The sequence below is a fragment of the Arachis ipaensis genome, chromosome B08 (genome assembly GCF_000816755.2).
Source record: "Arachis ipaensis cultivar K30076 chromosome B08, Araip1.1, whole genome shotgun sequence".
NCBI lineage: Eukaryota > Viridiplantae > Streptophyta > Magnoliopsida > Fabales > Fabaceae > Arachis > Arachis ipaensis.
In genome coordinates this window covers 32,192,172-32,212,477 of record NC_029792.2, presented here as the reverse complement: position 1 = coordinate 32,212,477, position 20,306 = coordinate 32,192,172, and the positions used below count along the sequence as shown (strand labels likewise).

General features: G+C 44.9%; 1 long non-coding RNA gene across 3 annotated transcripts in view; it reads right to left on the bottom strand.

Annotated features, from left to right (window-relative positions):
• The window catches only part of LOC110265847, a 25,857-nt gene continuing 17,788 nt past the window's right edge, over positions 12,238-20,306 (bottom strand). For all 3 annotated transcript variants that reach the window (XR_002352292.1, XR_002352290.1, XR_002352291.1), the window contains one exon: positions 12,238-12,249. This is a non-coding gene — a long non-coding RNA (uncharacterized LOC110265847). The remainder of the gene's footprint in view (positions 12,250-20,306) is intronic.

Sequence of the window (20,306 nt, the reverse complement as noted above, 5' to 3'; positions counted from 1 at the left end):
CATGTCCCAAGGACTGCTATCCCTTTCCCAACATTGACGCGCTCGTCGACGCGGCGGCGAGGTACCGGTATCTGAGCTTCATGGACGCCTACTCTGGGTACAATCAGATACCGATGCACCGACCCGACAAGGACAAAACAGCGTTCATAACGCCGGGAGGGATCTATTGCTACAAGGTAATGCCATTTGGCCTGAAAAACGCTGGCGCCACGTACCAGAGATTGATGAACAAGATATTCAGCGAGCTCATAGGCAAGACAGTAGAAGTCTACGTGGACGACATCCTCGCAAAAATCACGCGGCCCGACGATCTCCTAAGCGACCTGGGGGGCGTGTTCGCGTCCCTCCGGCGACACGGCATGAGGCTCAACCCGCTCAAATGCGCCTTTGCCATGGAGGCTGGGAAGTTCTTAGGGTTCATGATCACCCAAAGAGGAGTAGAAGCCAACCCTGAGAAGTGCCAAGCGATTCTCCAAATGAAGAGCCCAGGTTGTATCAAAGACGTCCAACGATTGGCAGGAAGGCTGACGGCATTATCCCGTTTCCTCGGCGCATCAGCAGCAAAAGCCCTGCCCTTCTTCAATCTGATGAAAAAGGGGATCGCATTTGAATGGACCCCAGCGTGTGAGGAAGCATTCAACCACTTCAAGGAGATCCTAGCAGCACCTCCGGTGCTCGGGAAGCCCAAGGTCGGAGAGCCACTCTACCTCTACCTGGCAGTAACAGAGGAAGCGCTTGCAGTAGTGCTCGTACGAGAAGAAGGGAAGGCTCAGCAACCAATTTACTTCGTAAGTAGAGCTCTACAAGGAGCAGAGCTGAGGTACAGCAAATTGGAAAAACTGGCGCTGACACTCCTAACCTCCTCCCGAAGGTTGAGGCAGTACTTCCAGGGCCACCGTGTAGTCGTGAAAACGGACCAAGCAATTTGTCAAGTGCTCCAAAAACCTGATTTGGCTGGAAGGATGATGACCTGGGCCATCGAGCTCTCCCAATATGACTTGCAGTATGAGCCCCGACATGCAATCAAGGCGCAGGCGATGGCAGATTTCTTGGTAGAGGTAACGGGTGATCCCCCTGAGGAAACGGGCACACGGTGGAGGCTCCATGTAGATGGGCCTCCAACCAGACGTCCGGGGGAGCCGGGGTCATCTTAAAGAGCCCGGCGGGAGTCATTTACGAGCAATCGACCAAGTTCGAATTTCCTGTGTCGAACAATCAAGCAAAATACGAAGCCCTCTTAGGTGGACTAACCCTAGCCCGGGAAGTCAGGGTAACAAAGCTGGAAGTGTGCAGCGATTCACAAGTCGTCACCTCGCAAGTGAACGGAAGCTATCAAGCCAGGGACCCCCTCCTGCAAAAATATTTGGAAAAGGTTAGAGAATTGACCAGGCAGTTCCAAGAGGTCACGGTCCAACACGTTCCAAGAGAAAGGAACACACGGGCAGACCTCCTATCTAAATTAGCAAGCACAAAGCCGAGAGTGGGCAACCGGTCTCTCATCCAGGGCATGGTGAAGGAACCGACGGTTGCCCTCCATTTGACGGAGTCAAGCCCTTCCTGGCTGGACCCCATCACAAACTTCCTGGAACATGGCAAGTTGCCTGATGATGAGAAAGCAACCAAAACGTTGAGAAGGGAGGCAGCCAAATATGCAATCATACAAGGACAACTGTTCAGAAAGGGGCTTAGCCAACCCCTATTGAAGTGCTTGCACCCCGACTAGACGGACTATGTACTTAGAGAAGTCCACGAGGGATGCTGCGGCCACCACATCGGGGGTAAAGCCCTAGCGAGGAAGCTCATCTGAGCTGGATATTACTGGCCATCAATGATGAGAGACTCCAGAGAATTTGTCAGAAAATGCGTAAAGTGTCAAGAAAACGCCAACTTCCACAAAGCGCCGGCCTCCGAGCTGAGCCTACTGACGTCTACATGACCTTTCGCTCAATGGGGAGTCGACCTCTTAGGGCCTTTCCCGACTAGCCCGGGATAAGTTAAATATCTCATAGTCGCCATTGACTACTACACCAAATGAATAGAGGCTGAACCACTAGCCAGCATATCCTCATCCAATTGCAGGAAGTTCATGTGGAGACAGGTGATAACCCGTTTCGGTATCCCGGAAGTCGTCATTTCGGATAATGGGACGCAATTCACCGACAAGAAGTTCACAGAATTCCTCACCGGCCTAGGGATAAAACAAAAGTTTTCCACAGTGGAACATCCCCAGACGAACGGACAAGTGGAGTCCGCAAACAAAGTCATCCTACTAGGCCTCAAGAAGCGCTTAGACAACAAGAAAGGCGTATGGGCCGACGAGCTCGCTTCGGTCCTCTAGTCCTATTGGACAACCGAGCAAAGCTCCACGGGGGAAACCCCCTTTCGCCTAATGTACGGGGTCGACGCAGTGATACCCGTGGAAATTGGCAAACCGAGTCCACGACTACTTCTTGCAGGAGTAGATGAAGCGGTGGAAAAGGATTTGGTGGAAGAAACCAGAGAGATGGCCCACTTGTCAAAAACAACATTGAAACAAAGAATAGCTCTGCGCTACAACACTAAAGTCCTCAGGAGGGAATTTGAGGAAAGAGACATCGTCTTGCGGCGCAACGACGTCGGTTCACCGACCCCAGGAGAAGGAAAGCTGGCGGCAAACTGGGAAGGTCCCTACAGAATCAAAGAAGTGCTCAGCAAAGGCGCCTACAAGCTTGAGAGACTCGACGATAAAGAAATCCCAAGAACGTGGAATGCAGGCAACCTAAAGAGGTTCTATTCGTGACTTCGGCACACCGACTGTTCATACCCTGGGTCGAGCTATCCGACCCGGGATGATCGGCGACACAGCGACCGACCTCTTCAGGTCAGACTACCCGACCTCTTCTAAAAGAGCTCGGCCAAATCGACAGGAAAGCCCAATAAAGGGCCCAAATAGAGGAACACGACCCAAATCCAAAGGCAATCCCAGCCTATAGAGATAAAGGCGGTTCCCTTGAAGATAAGCTGACTTCATCCAAAACAAGATAAGATAAGATAAGATAACTAACTTATCTTATCAGAAAGGTCAGCCCACACTACTATAAATACACTGGAGCACCCAGGTATAACTCATACTCTGATTCTACAATAAACCTGTTTAATACCCATGCTAACTTAAGCATCGGAGTCTCTTGCAGGTACCCCCCACCCTCCGGTGGCCAAGGATCAGCAGTGCAGCAAGTCCAACAAGTCGGACACAACAGCTCCGGCCGCCACCAGCCAGCCGGATACGTCATCTCTGACCAATACAGAAGATCTCATCCGAGATTGACCTCCAATTTCAGGTAACCCTCGGAACATTGGCGCCGTTGCCGGGGAACCTGAAAGTCATCCCAAAATCATGGCGGACGGCCATGACAACGACTACGACTCGGATCTGGAAAACAGAACACCGTACAAGAACGCGGACACTATGCTAAAGGATACTCCGGAATCCAACGGAGACAAAAACTCATCAAATCCGGGAGCCATAGAAGCACTTCAAGATCGCTTAAAGCAACTTGAGAAAGAAACCCAGCAACAACGGGAGATCGGAAAGGATCTGCAAAGAGAGGTACGGCGACGTCAAGAACTGGAAGAAAAACTACAGCAATTAGAGGCTGACCTCAAATCAAAAGCTCCACGAACCACTCCTGAGGAAAATTCACGCAAAGAACAAGATTCGTTCACCAGAGAAATCATGAAGACCAAAATCCCAAAAGATTTCAAGCTCCCAGATATGGTTTTGTATGATGGCACCACAGATCCCAACCATCATCTCAGCAATTTCAGAAGTAGAATGTACCTTACCGATGCCTCAGATGCCATTCGCTACAAAGCTTTTCCAACGACTCTCACGAAAACGGCGATCAGATGGTTCGACAACTTACCTCCAAAGTCCATCTCAAACTTCGACGACCTGGCCAAAAAGTTCCTGGCCAGATTCTCCATCCAGAAAGATAAGGCCAAGCACGCACCCAGCTTACTAGGGATCAAGCAAGGAGATCGGAAGGGCCTCCGCAACTACATGGAAAGATTCAACAAAACATGCATGGACATACAAAGTTTACCAACTGAGGCCGCCATCATGGGGCTCATCAATGGCTTACGATAGGGACCTTTCAGCCAATCTATATCAAAAAAGTATCCTACCTCCTTAGACGAAGTACAGGAGCGAGCAGAAAAATACATCAACATGGAAGAGAACGCTCGGTTGGGAGAAACCTCAAAATTTGGGGCCCCCTACCGAGACAAATACAAGGACTCTAAAAGGAAAGAAGATCGACAGGGGGAGAAAATAAAAAAATACCATAACTACACTCCTCTCAAGGCATCCATGGTCGACGTGTACAAAGAAGTCTGCCACACAGAAAAAATCCCCCAGCGCGACCACTCAAAGGCAAAAGGGGAGGAGGAAACCGGAAGGAATATTGTGAATACCATCGAGTCCGAGGGCATCCACCAACGAGTGCTTCGACTTGAAAAATATCATAGAAAAATTGGTAAGAGAAGGAAAATTAGATTGATTTCTGGCTACCCGAGATGATGACCAAAGAAAGAGACGAAGAGACGAAGATGATGAACGAGTTGAACGATCACCTCGAACACCAGAAAGACATGTCCACATGATACACGGAGGATTCGCAGGAGGTGGGATCTCCAAATCATCCCGAAAGAGATATCTCAAAGAAGTATATCATGTCGAGGGAAAGGAGGAAGCACCCAACATCCCGGCAATAACATTCACTAAAGAGGACGCATCCAGCATCATCTCGGGACACGACGATCCCATGGTCATCACTATTATACTGGCAAACGCCAATCTGCACCGCACATTAGTAGACCAAGGGAGTTCTGCCGATATCTTATTCAAAACAGCCTTCGACAAACTCGGCTTAGACGAAAAGGAGCTTAGAGCATACCCGAACAATCTGTTCGGACTAGGAGACACCCCGGTACAACCGCTGGGATACGTATCGCTACACACTACTTTTGAAAAAGGGAACCAATCCTGGACCCTCAAAATAGACTACATTGTGGTCGACGTAAGTTCAGCCTACAATGCTCTAATAGGTCAGACAACACTCAATCAACTCGGCGCAATAGTCTCAACTCCACATCTATGCATGAAATTCCCAACTACAGAGGGGATAGCCACGATAAAAGCAGATCAAAAGATGGCACGTCGCTGTTATAACGAGAGCTTAAACCTCAGGGGCAAAGGAGAAGAGTTTCATACAATTGAGCTTGGCGGAGCTCATCGACGAGAAGAACTCCGTCCGCACCCAGAAGGTGAGGTAGAGAAGGTTTAGATCGGAGACACCTCGGACAAAACAACTAATATCGGCACGGTTCTAAGAGGAGACTCAAAAGAATTACTAATATAATTCTTACGAGATAATGTCGACCTCTTCGCATGGAGAGCCGCAGACATGCCGGGCATAGACCCCAAGCTAATGTGCCACAAGTTGGCGGTCTACCCAGGATCTCGGCCGGTGCAGCAGAAGCGAAGAAAACTCGGGCCAGAATGATCCTAAGCTGTGGAAGAACAAGTACAAGCACTGCTGGAAGCCGGATTTATAAGAGAAGTCAAATACCTACTATGGCTAGCCAACGTCGTCTTGGTGAAAAAGTCGAATGGGAAGTGGCGAATGTGCACCGATTACACCGATCTCAACAAAGCTTGTCCAAAAGATCCATACCCACTCCCAAGTATTGACGCCCTGGTAAATGCTTCCTCTGGATATAAATATCTCTCGTTTATGGATGCATATTCAGGATACAACCAAATTCCCATGTATCCACCAGATCAAGAAAAGACCTCGTTCTTAACACCAAAGGCAAACTACTGCTACATCGTGATGCCTTTCGGTCTCAAGAACACAGGAGCTACTTATCAAAGGCTAATGAATAAAGTCTTCTCAGATCACATCGAAAAAATCATGGAAGTTTATGTGGACGACATGTTAATAAAGACACAAAGCGAAGACACACTATTGTCCGACCTGGCTCAAGTGTTTGACACTATAAGGAAGCATAACATGCGACTTAACCCCGCAAAATGCACCTTCGCAGTTGAAGCAGGCAAATTCTTAGGCTTCATGCTCACACAAAGGGGAATTGAAGCAAATCCAGACAAATGTCAAGCCATACTCAACATGAAGAGTCCAACCTGCGCCAAAGAGGTACAGCAACTCAACGGGAGATTAGCCGCCCTATCCCGATTCTTAGCAGGAGCTGCGATAAGATATCTCCCCTTCTATGCTACTTTAAGAAAGGAAAAACAGTTTGAATGGACGACAGAATGTGAACAGGCCTTCCGAGACTTCAAGGAATTCTTAGGACGGCCACCTATCCTATCTCGACCACGAGAAGGAGAACCGCTCATATTATACATCGCAGTAGGGAACCGGGCAATAGCTTCAGCACTAGTCAGGAAAGACGAAAAAGGGCAACAACCCGTCTACTTCATTAGCAAGGCACTACAGGGATCCGAGCTGAACTACCAAAAAATAGAAAAATTTGCCTATACTCTTATCTTAACCTCTCGACGACTCCACCCATACTTCCAGGCTCACACCATTAAGGTTCGAACTAACCAGCCCATAAAAGGAATATTGCAGAAAACGGATTTAGCAGGCAGAATTCTACAATGGGCAGTCGAGCTGTCAGAGTTCGACCTCCAATACGAACCTCGAACGGCCATCAAATCACAGTATCTGGCCGACTTCGTTGCAGAATTCACAGACACCCTGAAAACCCCCACGGAATGGAGTCTCTACGTGGACGGTTCTTCGAATAAAACTGGAAGCGGCGCAGGCGTGATAATAGAAAGCAACCAAGGAACCCAAGTCGAGCTCTCCCTCAAATTCGGATTCCCGGCCTCGAACAACCAGGCCGAATATGAAGCCTTGTAGCTGGTTTGAAGCTGGCTAAAGAGGTTGGAGCTCAAAAACTTAACATTTACAGTAATTCACAAGTAGTTACATCACAAATAACAGGGAGCTACCAAGCCAAAGATCCCACCATGAAAAAATATTTGGATAGAACCAAGGAACAGCTCGGACAAATCGGGGAATATAAGATCCGCCACATACCCCGCGAACAAAATGCCCGAGCTGGTGCACTCTCGAAACTAGCCAGCACCAAACCAGGGGGCAACAATAGAAGCCTCATCCAGGAAATGTTGCAGAACCCGTCAATCTTGGAAGAGGAAAAAGTCCTGACGATAACAAGCCAGGACCAAGGATGGACGACCCCCATAATCGACTACCTCAAAATAGGAACACTCCCCGCAGAAGAAAAGGAGGAAAAGAAATTAAAAAGGGAGGCACAGTACTACACCATCATAAACAACATCCTGTACAAAAGAGGAATCTCAATACCTTTACTAAAATGCGTACCGACCTCCAACACAAAGGAAGTGCTAGAAGAAATACACGGCGGCATTTGTGGCAATCATCTCGGAGCACGAGCTCTTGCCAAAAAAGTACTCCGGGCGGGATTTTATTGGCCAACTCTACAGAAAGAAGCTACAGAATTTGTAAAGACATGTCTACCATGTCAGAAACATGCCAACTTTCACATCGCCCCGTCAGAAGAGCTCATCAGTGTGACTTCGCCTTGGCCGTTTGCAAAATAGGGACTCGATCTTCTCGGCCCCTTCCCACAGGGATCAGGACAAGTTAAGTTTCTCATAGTAGGAGTAGATTACTTTACAAAGTGGATCGAGGCAGAGCCCCTAGCCAATGCCACCGCTCAAAGAAGCCGGAAATTCTTATATAGAAATATTGTCACGAGGTTTGGAGTTCCATATTCAATAACCACAGACAATGGCACCCAATTCACAGATGCAGGCTTCAGAAAACTAGTGGCCAACTTGAATATAAAGCACCAGTACACCTCCGTTGAACATCTGCAAGCCAACGGACAGGCCGAAGCTGCTAACAAAGTCATATTGGCCGGGCTAAAACAGAGACTACAAAATGCGAAGGGAGCCTGGGCAGAAGAGCTTCCACAGGTCCTATGGGCATATCGAACGACGCCACATTCCACCACGAAGGAATCTCCCTTCCGATTAGCATACGGAATAGAGGCGATGATTCCAGTAGAGATTGAGGAAGGGTCGCCTAGAGTAATTCACTACAATGAGCAAGCAAACTCCCAACTCCAGAGAGAAGAGCTCGACTTGTTACCCGAAATCCAGGAAAGAGCTCGGATCAGGGAAGAAGCTCTAAAACGCCGAATGGCTTCCAGATATAATCAAAAGGTAGTACCGAGAAGTTTTACAGAGAATGATCTCATCCTAATCCGAAATGATATCGGAACAACTCGACCAGGGGAAGGAAAGCTGACAGCAAACTGGAAAGGACCCTACTGAGTTGTAGAAGTACTTGGAAAGGGCTACTACAGACTGTCTGAACTCGATGGGCGAGAGCTTCCCAGGTCATGGCACGCCTGCAACCTAAGAAGGTACTAAAGTTAGAAGAGATAAAAGATCTCATCATTGGATGCACTCTTTTTCCTGAAAAGGTTTTTTAATGAGGCACCAAGTTGAGACTCAGACAATCCCATATGTATATATTCGCACATTTCCTTTAAATAAAATACATTTTAGATATTCTACAAAGATTTCAAGACGCATTAATCTGAAGCATTCATCATCCGATTATAAAGCGACAGATCGATAGAAAGTGAAAAACAATTTCACTGCACGATCACGATAAAGACAACCGTCCGATAAAGGTGAAAACGCGATTCACCCAAAGGACGATCTAGAGATGACAACCACTTTCTACAAATCGGCAAAGATGAACACAGAATAATGTAAGAAGTTATCAAAAGTGATCTAAAAAAAGAACCTGACGAGGTCTTACGGATTGCTAAAATAATAACTTAAAGACTGGCCGACGTTAAGAAGTCGGACCAAGTCAAACCAAGTTATAAGTAAACCCTGGAAAGAGGTCTGGCCAACCCTATTAAAGAGGATTACTTTAACTTAGAAGGGTCCAACGTAACAAAGTCAGCCCGAAATGAAAAAGTTATACAAGTAGTCCCTGAAAGAGACCTGACAAAGGTCCAAGAAAGAGGACTACAAAAATAACTTAAAGGAGACCGATATAACGAAGTCGGACTCTTACTACTAAAAAAGTTATACAAGTAGTCCCTGAAAGAGACCTGATAAAGGTCCAAGAAAGAGGACTACAAAAATAACTTAAAGGAGACCGATATAACGAAGTCGGACTCTTACTACTAAAAAAGTTATACAAGTAGTCCCTGAAAGAGACCAGACAAAGGTCCAAGAAAGAGGACTACAAAAATAACTTAAAGGAGACCGATATAACGAAGTCGGACTCCTACTACGATAAAGATCCCTGAAAGAGATCTGACAAAGATCCAAAAAAGAGGATTACAAAAACGACTTACTTAAAAAAATCGGTTATGGATCGTCAGAAATACAAGCAAGAACGAACCAAAAATCAAAGTTAGACCTACAACCACAAAGGATTCAAGCTACAAAGTATAAAGCAAACCAAAAAAGGTTAAGCTGCAAGGTTCCAATATTCACAGAAAAAGAGATACCAAGTCAAGCACAAAAAGCCTGATATCATCCACAAGGTTATAAAAGCCTTGGAGGCCACTAAAACCTACCTTAAAAAAGCTAAAGCGAGCTACCCTTTGTTTTTTATAAAAAACAAAAGTTGCTAGGCAAGCAACGGGAAAGTATCAGCAGTTAACGAAACATAAAGAGTTAAAAAAGCCCACAAGCCGGGCCAACTACATATCCAGAATAAAGTAAAAGCTAAGGGTCAGAAGACTTTTTAGCAGCATCAGCCCGAGGAGACGGAGGGCGAGTCTGGAGAGGAACAGCATCTACAGTACCGTCATTCCGGTTCAAGATCTGGCAGTCGGGATCAGAAGCGGGAGGACCAACCTCGGTAGGGACAGCAGAAGTTGACACCTTGGTAGAGGCTACAGGGGGAGGATCGACATCATCCTCATCCTCGTCATCAGGGACAACCTTGCCATCCCTGACAACGTTCTCCAAGCTAAAGAGGGTCAGGTCAGCCTCGGGAGCAATAACCCGAACTTGTTCCTTCAGGTTCTCATAGGCAGTAGTAACACTGCCAACAAGATGACCTTGGAGTTCAGAATAATTTACCCGGGCATTCTCCAACTCTTCTCTCAGACGCAACACCTCCCGGTAAGACGTCAGATAACTGTCCTTATGACGCATAGCCGTGTCCTTGGCCAGTCTCAGAGAACCAGCCAGAGAAGTGGAACTAGCCTTTTCATTCTCCAAGTCTTTCTCCAACTTGGCCACCCTTACTTCAAGCTCCTCCTTCAAGCCCTTCATCCGATCAAACTCCTGTTTGGCCTCCGCCATAAAAGCTTTAGTGGCATGGAGAGGAAGACTTTGAGCAGTTTGATATAGGGCCACCCCCATGTGTGCCAACTTGATACCACTCCAGGTGATATAATCAAAATGATGAAGAAGCGACACGTCGTCCATAGAAAGAGCACCATAAGGGCCGATTTGTTGATCTACAAACTCAACCGCATCAAAGTTAGGAGCATCAAGGTTGAAAGGCTCAATTGTCTTTTGCTTTTTACTAGGAGGGGCACCGGAAGCTACAACAGAAGATTGTGGAGGATCGACCAGACGGACCCGAGGAGTAGGAATTGCTTTCCTCGGCCCGGGAAAACTCGATATAGGAGGTTTAACTGGAGGCTGAGAAGATCCCTCTCCGGCCGCCTTGGCCGAGATGTTTAAAGCAGCGGTCGCCTTCTTCTCTTATAGGCCCTCATAGAATCATTATTCTTCGACATCTCTGAAAAACACAAAAATCAAAGACAAGTTACAACACAGGAGAAGCAAAGCTCGGGAGCAAGTATAAAAACAAATCAGATAGTACCCAAAGCAGCCCGAACCAAAGAGGGATCACTCAAAAATCTCTTCGTGTCCAGATGGGGAGGCTTCCCCCACAAATCTTCAAGAACAACTACAAAGGCCCGCTCAACCTCACTAAGCATTTCCCATGTGTAACGTGGCACTCTTACATTCTTTTGCCACTCCAGAGGAAAAGCAGGCTCATCATTTTCTTCAAGAAAAAAGGGGCGAACCCCCTCAACGGCACGGACTCGGAAGAAATAGTTCTTAAAATCTTTAAACGACTCATCATATATGGCAAAAACTTTATGCCCCTGGGCCGACCTGAAAGAAACCCAGGAAGCTTTCTTTTTGGAGGAACCTCTAGGTTTGGCCGAGACAAAAAGATAAAGGAAAAGAGTTTCAGAAGGTGTTATGTCCAACTCCTGACAAAGAAGTTGAAATATTTTGATAAAACCCCAGGAGTTTGGATGAAGCTGGGACGGAGCAATATTGCAGGACCACAACAAGTCAGTTTCAAAAGTAGTAAAAGGGAAAGTAACGTTTAATTGGCTGAAGAAGTATTCATAAGCATAGAAAGAGGGACGCTCCCCCTCGACGGAAGTCGGAAAACAAACTCTCTCATCGGAATCAGGAGCAACAAGCTCATAATCCCCTCGCGGACACTGTTATCACAAATCCTATGGTGCTTCCTCAGCTCTGTGCAAAATTCAGCATCCACAATAGAAACACACAACAAAACAAGGGAGTCCAGCCAATCGGACATCCCCTCGGAAACTCTAGAAGACATCTCTACAATGTTATTGCGAGAGGACATGAGGCCAACTAATCCTACAAGTAAGAAAAGAAGATGGGATTACTAAAAACATCTCAGACAAGGGAGAAAACAACTCAATACGATGCAGGCGAACACACAGAAAAGGAAAACCCCAAGACTCAAACCAAAATCTTGGGGCATCCTTTGGAGGCAGTAACAAAGGAAGGTTTCCAGGAAAATCTACAGCTCCCACCCCAGCATTTTTCAAACAAGAAAAAGACTTTAAACAGCAAGTAGTGTCAAAAGAAAAAGTCATCACAATCTATCAGCAAAAGCATTCCCAAAATCAAGTACGCCAAGAAGAAACCATCAAAGGTGCGAACTTTTTCAGAATCAGGCAAAGCAACCGTCAAATAAAGCAAGAAATAGATACGGGTTTTTTCTGGATAAACGGCATCAGAACGGAAACAACAAAGAATATGCAAAACCCTAAAAGCATTAAGCAAAGGCAAAAAAGGACCATGCAGAAAATGAAGAAACTCCCAGAACGCACAACAATAGGGCATAACAAAACAAAAGATCCAAACTTTCTCTAAAGAAAGGGTCAAAATCAAAGCAAAACAAGGAGAATATATGAAACGGGACTAACCTGGAGACGATGAGAAACTTCGAGGAGAAAGACGGAAGCGCAGAAATAAAAGCTGCCCAAGAAAATTACCAAGCAATGCCGCAACGCAAGGAAGCAGAAGAACAAAATAGCGAAGAGAGCAGAGAAAGAAGTTACGAAAATGGCGAAGGAGAGAAACCGTTTTTGGGGTCTTCAAAATCAAAATGAAAGAGCCAAAGGGAAACGGGGCAATTAATGACAAAATTAATGAAAGCATTAAACCCTTGCACGTTCCTAAAGCGCCGATATAAAAGCGCGCGCTTTTAGAGGAAACGTTCTACATTCAAAAGCTGTTTCAAAGGAATCGACAAAATGCTTGAGTTCGGCCCCACTAGACCGAAGTTAAAGAACTCAACCTCAAAAGAAGACCGAGCTCAAGCAGGGGCACTGTTCATACCCTGGGTCGAGCTATCCGACCCGGGATGATCGGCGACACAGCGACCGACCTCTTCAGGTCAGACTACCCGACCTCTTCTAAAAGAACTCGGCCAAATCGACAGGAAAGCCTAATAAAGGGCCCAAATAGAGGAACACGACCCAAATCTAAAGGCAATCCTAGCCTATAGAGATAAAGGCGGTTCCCTTGAAGATAAGCTGACTTCATCCAAAACAAGATAAGATAAGATAAGATAACTAACTTATCTTATCAGAAAGGTCAGCCCACACTACTATAAATACACTGGAGTACCCAGGTATAACTCATACTCTGATTCTACAATAAACATGTTTAATACCCATGCTAACTTAAGCATCGGAGTCTCTTCCAGGTACCCCCCACCCTCCGGTGGCCAAGGATCAGCAGTGCAGCAAGTCCAACAAGTCGGACACAACAGCTCCGGCCGCCACCAGCCAGCCGGATACGTCATCTCCGACCAGTACAGAAGATCTCATCCGAGATCGACCTCCAGTTTCAGGTAACCCTAGGAACACCGACCAAGCGGCCTGGCGGGCCAATGGGTGCTTACTCTATTCACATGTTAATTCTTAGCTATTTGTCTTTATTAAAGTACCTGCCGTGTTCGCAAATTTGTTTGGCTAACGACTAATTTTTACTTGTCTAAATTCTATCTATTACCTCCCAATACGTATTCCGCACGATCGCGTTCTTCAATGGCTACCCGGGGCTGATCACCTCGGGAGCCAGATGGATCATAGCCATGACTAACGGCCGCGATAACATGACCAAGACGGTTCCAACCGTTACCAACATAAACGGCGAAACGGACACAAACGATAAGTCCACACCAGAAAAGCGGTAACAAAACATAAGACGCTGCTAAACAAATGGAATAAAGGCGATAATAAAAGCCGTCCAGGCGACCACTAAAAAGTAGCAAAGGTCCCAACAGTTATAATAAGTATCAACAAGTATCTTACAAAACCACACAAAAACACAAGTTACAAGAGCTCACTTCCGAGGCATGTTAACAATCTTGCCGTCTTGGATCGTCTTGAAGACCCCAATAGTCGACGTGTCGAAGTCAGGAGCCACGATCTTCACCTGGGCCTTCAGAGCCTCCTCAGTCATGAAGATTGCGTTCTTCCCTTGCTCCTTGGTCACCTTATGCTTCCTCTTAAGCTCTTCGACCTCGACTTTAGCAGCCTTAGCCGACGAAACGGCCAGGTCGCGCTCCTTCTCTAAGGCCGCCACCCGACCTTGAGCGGCGTTCAGCTGGCTCTCCAGGGACATCTCTCGCTCGGCTAAACAGGCCACCGACTCATCGGAAGCCTTCAATTTCTCCTCGGCAGATGCCACCTTCTCCTCGGCAGCCTTGAGCTTCTCCCCTACCTCGGACAGCTGCCCCCGGAACGACTCGACTTGAACTTTGAAATCGTTATTGGCCTGGGCAGAGGATTCAAGTCTCCTTCGAAGCGCCTGCATCCCTGACAACTCGAACTCGGCTTTCCGAGCTATCACAGCCCCGCGAAGCAGAGTACGATACATCCACCTCGCCTGGCCCGCCAAATCGGTACCATGGAAGTGGTCCTCCGTGCTAGGGATCAGCTGGGAGTCGATGAATTTCGTAGCATCAAAATTTCGTTCCATAATGGTGAGAGTTCCTTCCGGGCTGGCAGATGCCCTCCGCTTCTTAGGAGTATGAACAAGTTCCACATCATCATAGTCTTGGTGGGTAGAAGACGAGTGCCCAGCAACGGCCGCCTCTTCGGGAATGGGGGAAGCCTGCACCTCGGCCGAATTCTTTTCGGACATTGCGGTGTCCTGGGGAGAGGGCACAGCCTGATCCCCCTTCTCCCCAGAAGGGCCATCCGGTTTCCCGGCGTCCTTCTCGTCGGCCTTCTCGTCATCGCTATCCTCCAAGAAGGTCTTGACTAAATTTTTGAGCCCAGTCACCGAGGCAGACATTTCCACTGCAACAAAAAAACAAATACGTTAGTCGTGAAGTCAGGAAGAACAAACTAAATAACAAACAATGCAAAAAACACAAGACAGAACAGCTCACAAATATAATTCCTGGTGGACTCCCGTTCGCCCATGAGGAGGTGGGGGTTCACGGGGTTCTTTCCAAAAAGAGCAAACAACACATTGGCAATCCTTTTATTCACAGGGGACATTCCCTTGTAGGTCACCTTAATGAAAGAATTAGACCCCGCCCCGAAGCTCCAATAAGTCGGGATGAGGCGTTCTTCCTCTAACGATAACCAAAAAGGATGGCGACCTTTAGCGAGACGAACTTTGAAGAATTTGTCCTTGAACCCATGATAAGAGTCCTCGAACAGGCCGAATATCCTCCGGTCTTGGGCAGACCGGAAAGACAAAAACCCTTTCCTCGCCTTCCCTTGTTTGGAGGGGTTGGTAAGATTGAAAAAGAAGAGGAAGACATCCACTGAAGCCGGCATCTCGAGATATTCACAAACCATCTCGAAACAGCGGATAGAAGCCCAGCTGTTCGGATGGAGTTGCGACGGCGACACGGATATCCGATAAGGAGAAACATCTGAAAATCGGAGAATGGTAGGCGAACGCCAACCTGGGTGAACATGGCTTTGTAAAGCCAAATCCAGTCGGCGACCCGGGGAGATCGGAAGTTAATCTCGTACAATCGCTCGTTGGGGACAGGGACGAAGGTCTCGTAATTAGTCTCTTCGTCAATCCCCCCGCACAGATACCCGGCTTGTCGGAACTCCGTCAACTCCTCCAGATCCATCTGGTTCGGCGAGTCCTTTACGTCCGAGGTCACCCAGGCGTAGGGGTCATAGTTCGCGGCGGAGGGGGAAGCCCGGGAGACGACGTGAGGCATACCTACAGTTAGGGGTACCACTCCATTAGTCTATGAGGTCGGGAGCCCAGAAACAACCCAGAAACTATGTTCATCCTATTCAATGATTAAGATCAAGCATGACCAAAGCTACGCCTATCCCGCAAGACACCTAAAAACCTACCCTGGAATGGTACCCCTCCCCTAACACATCTACCTAGCACCAAAAAGTCACGTAGCAACAAATTCCAAACAAGACCGCAAGAACACTAAGCAAATACAAACAACGAGCATGCAATAACAAAGCAGAAAAAAGAGAAGTCAGAGGATTACCTGAATTTGTTGCGAAAGTTGAGAAGGATGAAGGGAAGATGCTCGAAGATACTGCAATAACACTCTGGAATTTCTGAAAGAAGAAGAGGGAGATAACAAGGAGATGGAAGAAACAGGAGTATAAAAAAGGAAAAAAGGGAAGGCAAACTATTTGAAACTGCCACTCAGGAAGCGCGAAAGACTTGGGAGCAAAATAGTATTTACGCACGGGGTTTTGTAACCCATTATGAGCATTTAATGCTCAGCGCAAGGAACGAAGCAACAAACGGTTGCCTCAACAACCAAGAGACACGCGCGCAGGGGGCACGTCCCTTCCACGAGCGGCCGACCTAACGACAAGGAATGGAACACGAAATAACACGCCACTAATAGCTCCCACGACTATCACTGGCGCGTGGGGGCACTGTTACGGCCTGGCCCAAACCCTCCACGGGTCGGCCCGACCCGAGCGTCACCCGACCCGGACGGTCACGAGTGAGGCGCCCCACAACCGACCCGGACACGCGTCCCGGACAGCTCACTCACAGCTGTAGGAGAACGTCCCGGAAAAGTGGGCCTGTCCTTGTAGGGCCTACCCCTGACACAGTATATAAGGGGAAGGATTTACCCTTCCCCCAAGGTACGTCACACATCATATCACCCTTTCTACCTGCACATTTACTGACAAAAGCGTCGGAGTGTCTTTGCAGGTGGCACCCCCCTTTTCCTACACGAAGTGCTCGGGACCTCGCGTTTACCTGACCGGCTGCCCGAAACCAGACGAGACCCCACCATCTGCAGGATTTCAACCCGAACCATCCGGTACCCGACCTACCGAACACCTTTCTTTTCACTCTTGCCACACTTGCTGTTGTAATGGAGTTGCCTTGAGGAACCAGAATACCTTCCTTATTCATACTTACGCCAGCATGCTTATAAAGGCGCTTAATTATGCTTGGAAAACTAAGTATGTAATTTTGATGCACATTGTTTATTAACTTTTAAATGTTTTTGGAGATGATGTTTTCAACTCTCACCTCTTTCCCAGTCATGATTAAATGGATAAGTATGGCTCTTTCTATAGTGACCTCCGAATTGTTAGATGAAGGGATGATCGATCTTTGGATAAACTCAAACCATCCCCTTATTATTGGAATAAGGTCACTTCTCCTCAATTGTATTGGTTTTCCATCAACATCAAGTCTCTATGCAGCACCCTCTTGGCAAATGTCCCTAAGAACATCTTTGTGCATTGGTTAGGTACTCATTAGTCATTATTAACTCAAACGACATTGTAGAAGATGAGGATGAGGACCTTAGGAGGTGTAGGACTCTCCGGATGTTATCTGGACTAAAATTAATGATTTGACCTCTTACATAGCTTATGTAAGGAGGCTCTTTCATTCCTTCCCAAGCTGCATTTGTATAGAATTTATACACCATTGTAAGTTTCACTTGTTGGGGTAGGTTGCAGAGAACAAACCACTTCTTTCTCTTTATTTCTTTCATGATTTCTCTGTGTTGGTTTAATTTCATTTGAAATTTCATCCCAGGAAGCACTTTTTTAGAGCTCATCCAACCATATTGATTCTCATAAAACTTGGATTGGAATATGCTTGAATCAAAGTCAGGGGTGGAAGATTTTTTTCTTTCTTCTTTCTAGATGATGAAGCTGAAGTTTTAGGTGCCATAATTTGAAAAAAAATGATACCTATAATACCAAATTTAAAAGTTTTGTTTGTCCTCAAACAAAAAAATTAGCCCAAGAAAAAAAAAACAACGGGAGTAATGAATGAGAAGTGCGGGAAAGGAGGGCTTGGCTATATGTAATAAAATTGTGAAAGAATAGGAAAATAAAAGAATTGTGAAAGAAAAAGATGAAGAAATTTTATTGATTATTGATTGAATGAATTGTAAACTATGAAGGTAAAACTAAGTATATATAGAGTATTGACCTATGAAAGATAAAATTAGATAAAGATAAGATATAGATAAAGATAAAGATAACTATAAGATAAGATAAAGACTAAATTATAATTTAATTTGTGTATTCAGTTGGGCTGAATTTGTGGGCCGTGAGACATCTTTATTGTTGTCATGGGCTAAGGTGGAAGAGTGGTTTAATACGCCCCCGCAAGCTGGAGGATGAAAGATGTCAAGAACACAGTAGAAACAAAACATAAGCATCCAAAAACTTTAATGTCATGATAATTTGGTGGAAGATTGAGTAAAATCTCAAATGGTGTTCTAAAATTAATTGCGGATGATGGAACTCTATTAAGCAAATAAACAGCATGTCTAACAGCATAAGACCAAAAAGATGATGGTAAATTAGATTGAAACATAAGAGCACGAGCTATATTCAAAATATGTTGATGCTTGCGTTCTACCCTTCCATTTTGTTGAGGAGTTTCAACACAACTACGTTGATGAATAATGCCCTTTGAAGCATAAAAATCAGGTAAAATAAATTCTGGTCCATTATCAGAACGAATAGTTTTGACTTTGGAGTTGAATTGTGTTTCAATTAAAGTAATAAAATTTTTTATTTGATTCTGTACTTCTCCTTTTGATTTTAATAAAGTAACCCATGTAAAGCGGCTAAAATCATCAACAATAGTAAAAAAATATTTATGATTATGAATAGAATTTTGTCGAAACGGACCCCAAATATCAAAGTGTAATAAATCAAAACTTGCATTAGCTTTGTTAAAACTTTGAGAGAACAATAATAGGAGAAATTTGTGTGTAAAAAATAAACCAAGACAAATTTGATGCAATGTGATATGTGGCACCAGAATCAATGATCCAAGTATTCAAGAATGAATCTCGATTTGAAGAATTGTTAACAGTAGAAAAGGTATTGAAAGAACAAAGATAATGAGTAGTTGGACTTGGCAGAAGCTCAAGTTGGTTTGAAGGACGAGCTTCTTCATTGAAAGGAAGTGCCATGAAAGAAAAGTGTTGGGCTGACGAAAGGTCCAAAAAAGACTCCGGATGAAGTTGCTGGTGTGCCCTTTCTCCTTGATCCATGGATGTCAGCAGAGCTCAAGAGGAGCTCTGATACCATAATAAAATTGTGAAAGAATAGGAAAATAAAAGAATTGTGAAAGAAAAAGATGAAGAAATTTTATTGATTATTGATTGAATGGATTGTAAACTATGAAGGTAAAACTAAGTATATATAGAGTATTGACCTATGAAAGATAAAATTAGATAAAGATAAGATATAGATAAAGATAAAGATAACTATAAGATAAGATAAAGACTAAATTATAATTTAATTTGTGTATTCTGTTGGGCTGAATTTGTGGGCCGTGAGACGTCTTTATTGTTGTCATGGGTTAAGGTGAAAGAGTGGTTTAATAATATGGAAAAGAGAAGAAGAGGTAGTAAAGGGATATGGTGCTACAGTGATAGGGTTATGGTATTTATAGTGGGGTGGATTGGTGGGTCGTGTGGTGAGAATTGAGTGACTAGATCTAAGGGTGTGCATGTGGTAAGGATATGGGATAAGGTGTGTAAGAATGTATAGAATTATGGATTGGATTCATGGGAGGTAAAAAGTGATGGCATGCAAAAGGACAAGGTTTTTTTGGAGTGGTGTATGACCAATGCATGTGCATATGACTTGTGCATGTGAAAGCTAAGAAGAAAGACCTATGCATGCCACACTTAAAGGAGATGCTCATATGAAAATATATAAAAACAATATAAACAAAGGATGGATGTTGCATTCTTACGCTTATGAACCATGAGGGATATGTATGTGAAATGAGTGCGTGTAAGTGAAAGCATAATGCTGAAGCTATGTAGATATAATAAAAAAAAGTCTAGGGACCAGCAATTTTATTGAATTTTGGCCAGCATGTAACCAGCAGAGAAAGGTGAGTCATTGGATGAAATCTCACACCAATCTCACACCATTAAATCATTATTGATGACTATTTGATGGCTACCAATCACAAAAGTTGCTGGCCTAGCATTGTCCATATAATAATGCATGGCTTGATAATTGGCATGGTATATATCTATATGAAAAAGTAGTGATCATGGAATAGAAATAGTATATACCATGCAAGCATGTATGTGGGAAAAGCACGTAAGTGTGCTAATGCATGCATGAAACATGAAATAGGCATATTTTGAGATTATTTTTATCAATAATATGAATATTCAAATATTATTTTGGTAGTTTATTCTTTTAGTTTTAATTTTTTTTCCTTTTTTTTAAAGATTATTAGATTTAAAAGATTTGATTTTTATGTTTTTGTTATAAAATGATATTTTTGGTGATCATGGAGTATATACCATGCAAGCATGTATGTGGGAAAAGCACGTAAGTGTGCTAATGCATGCATGAAACATGAAATAGGCATATTTTGAGATTATTTTTATCAATAATATGAATATTCAAATATTATTTTGGTAGTTTTGGTAGTTTAT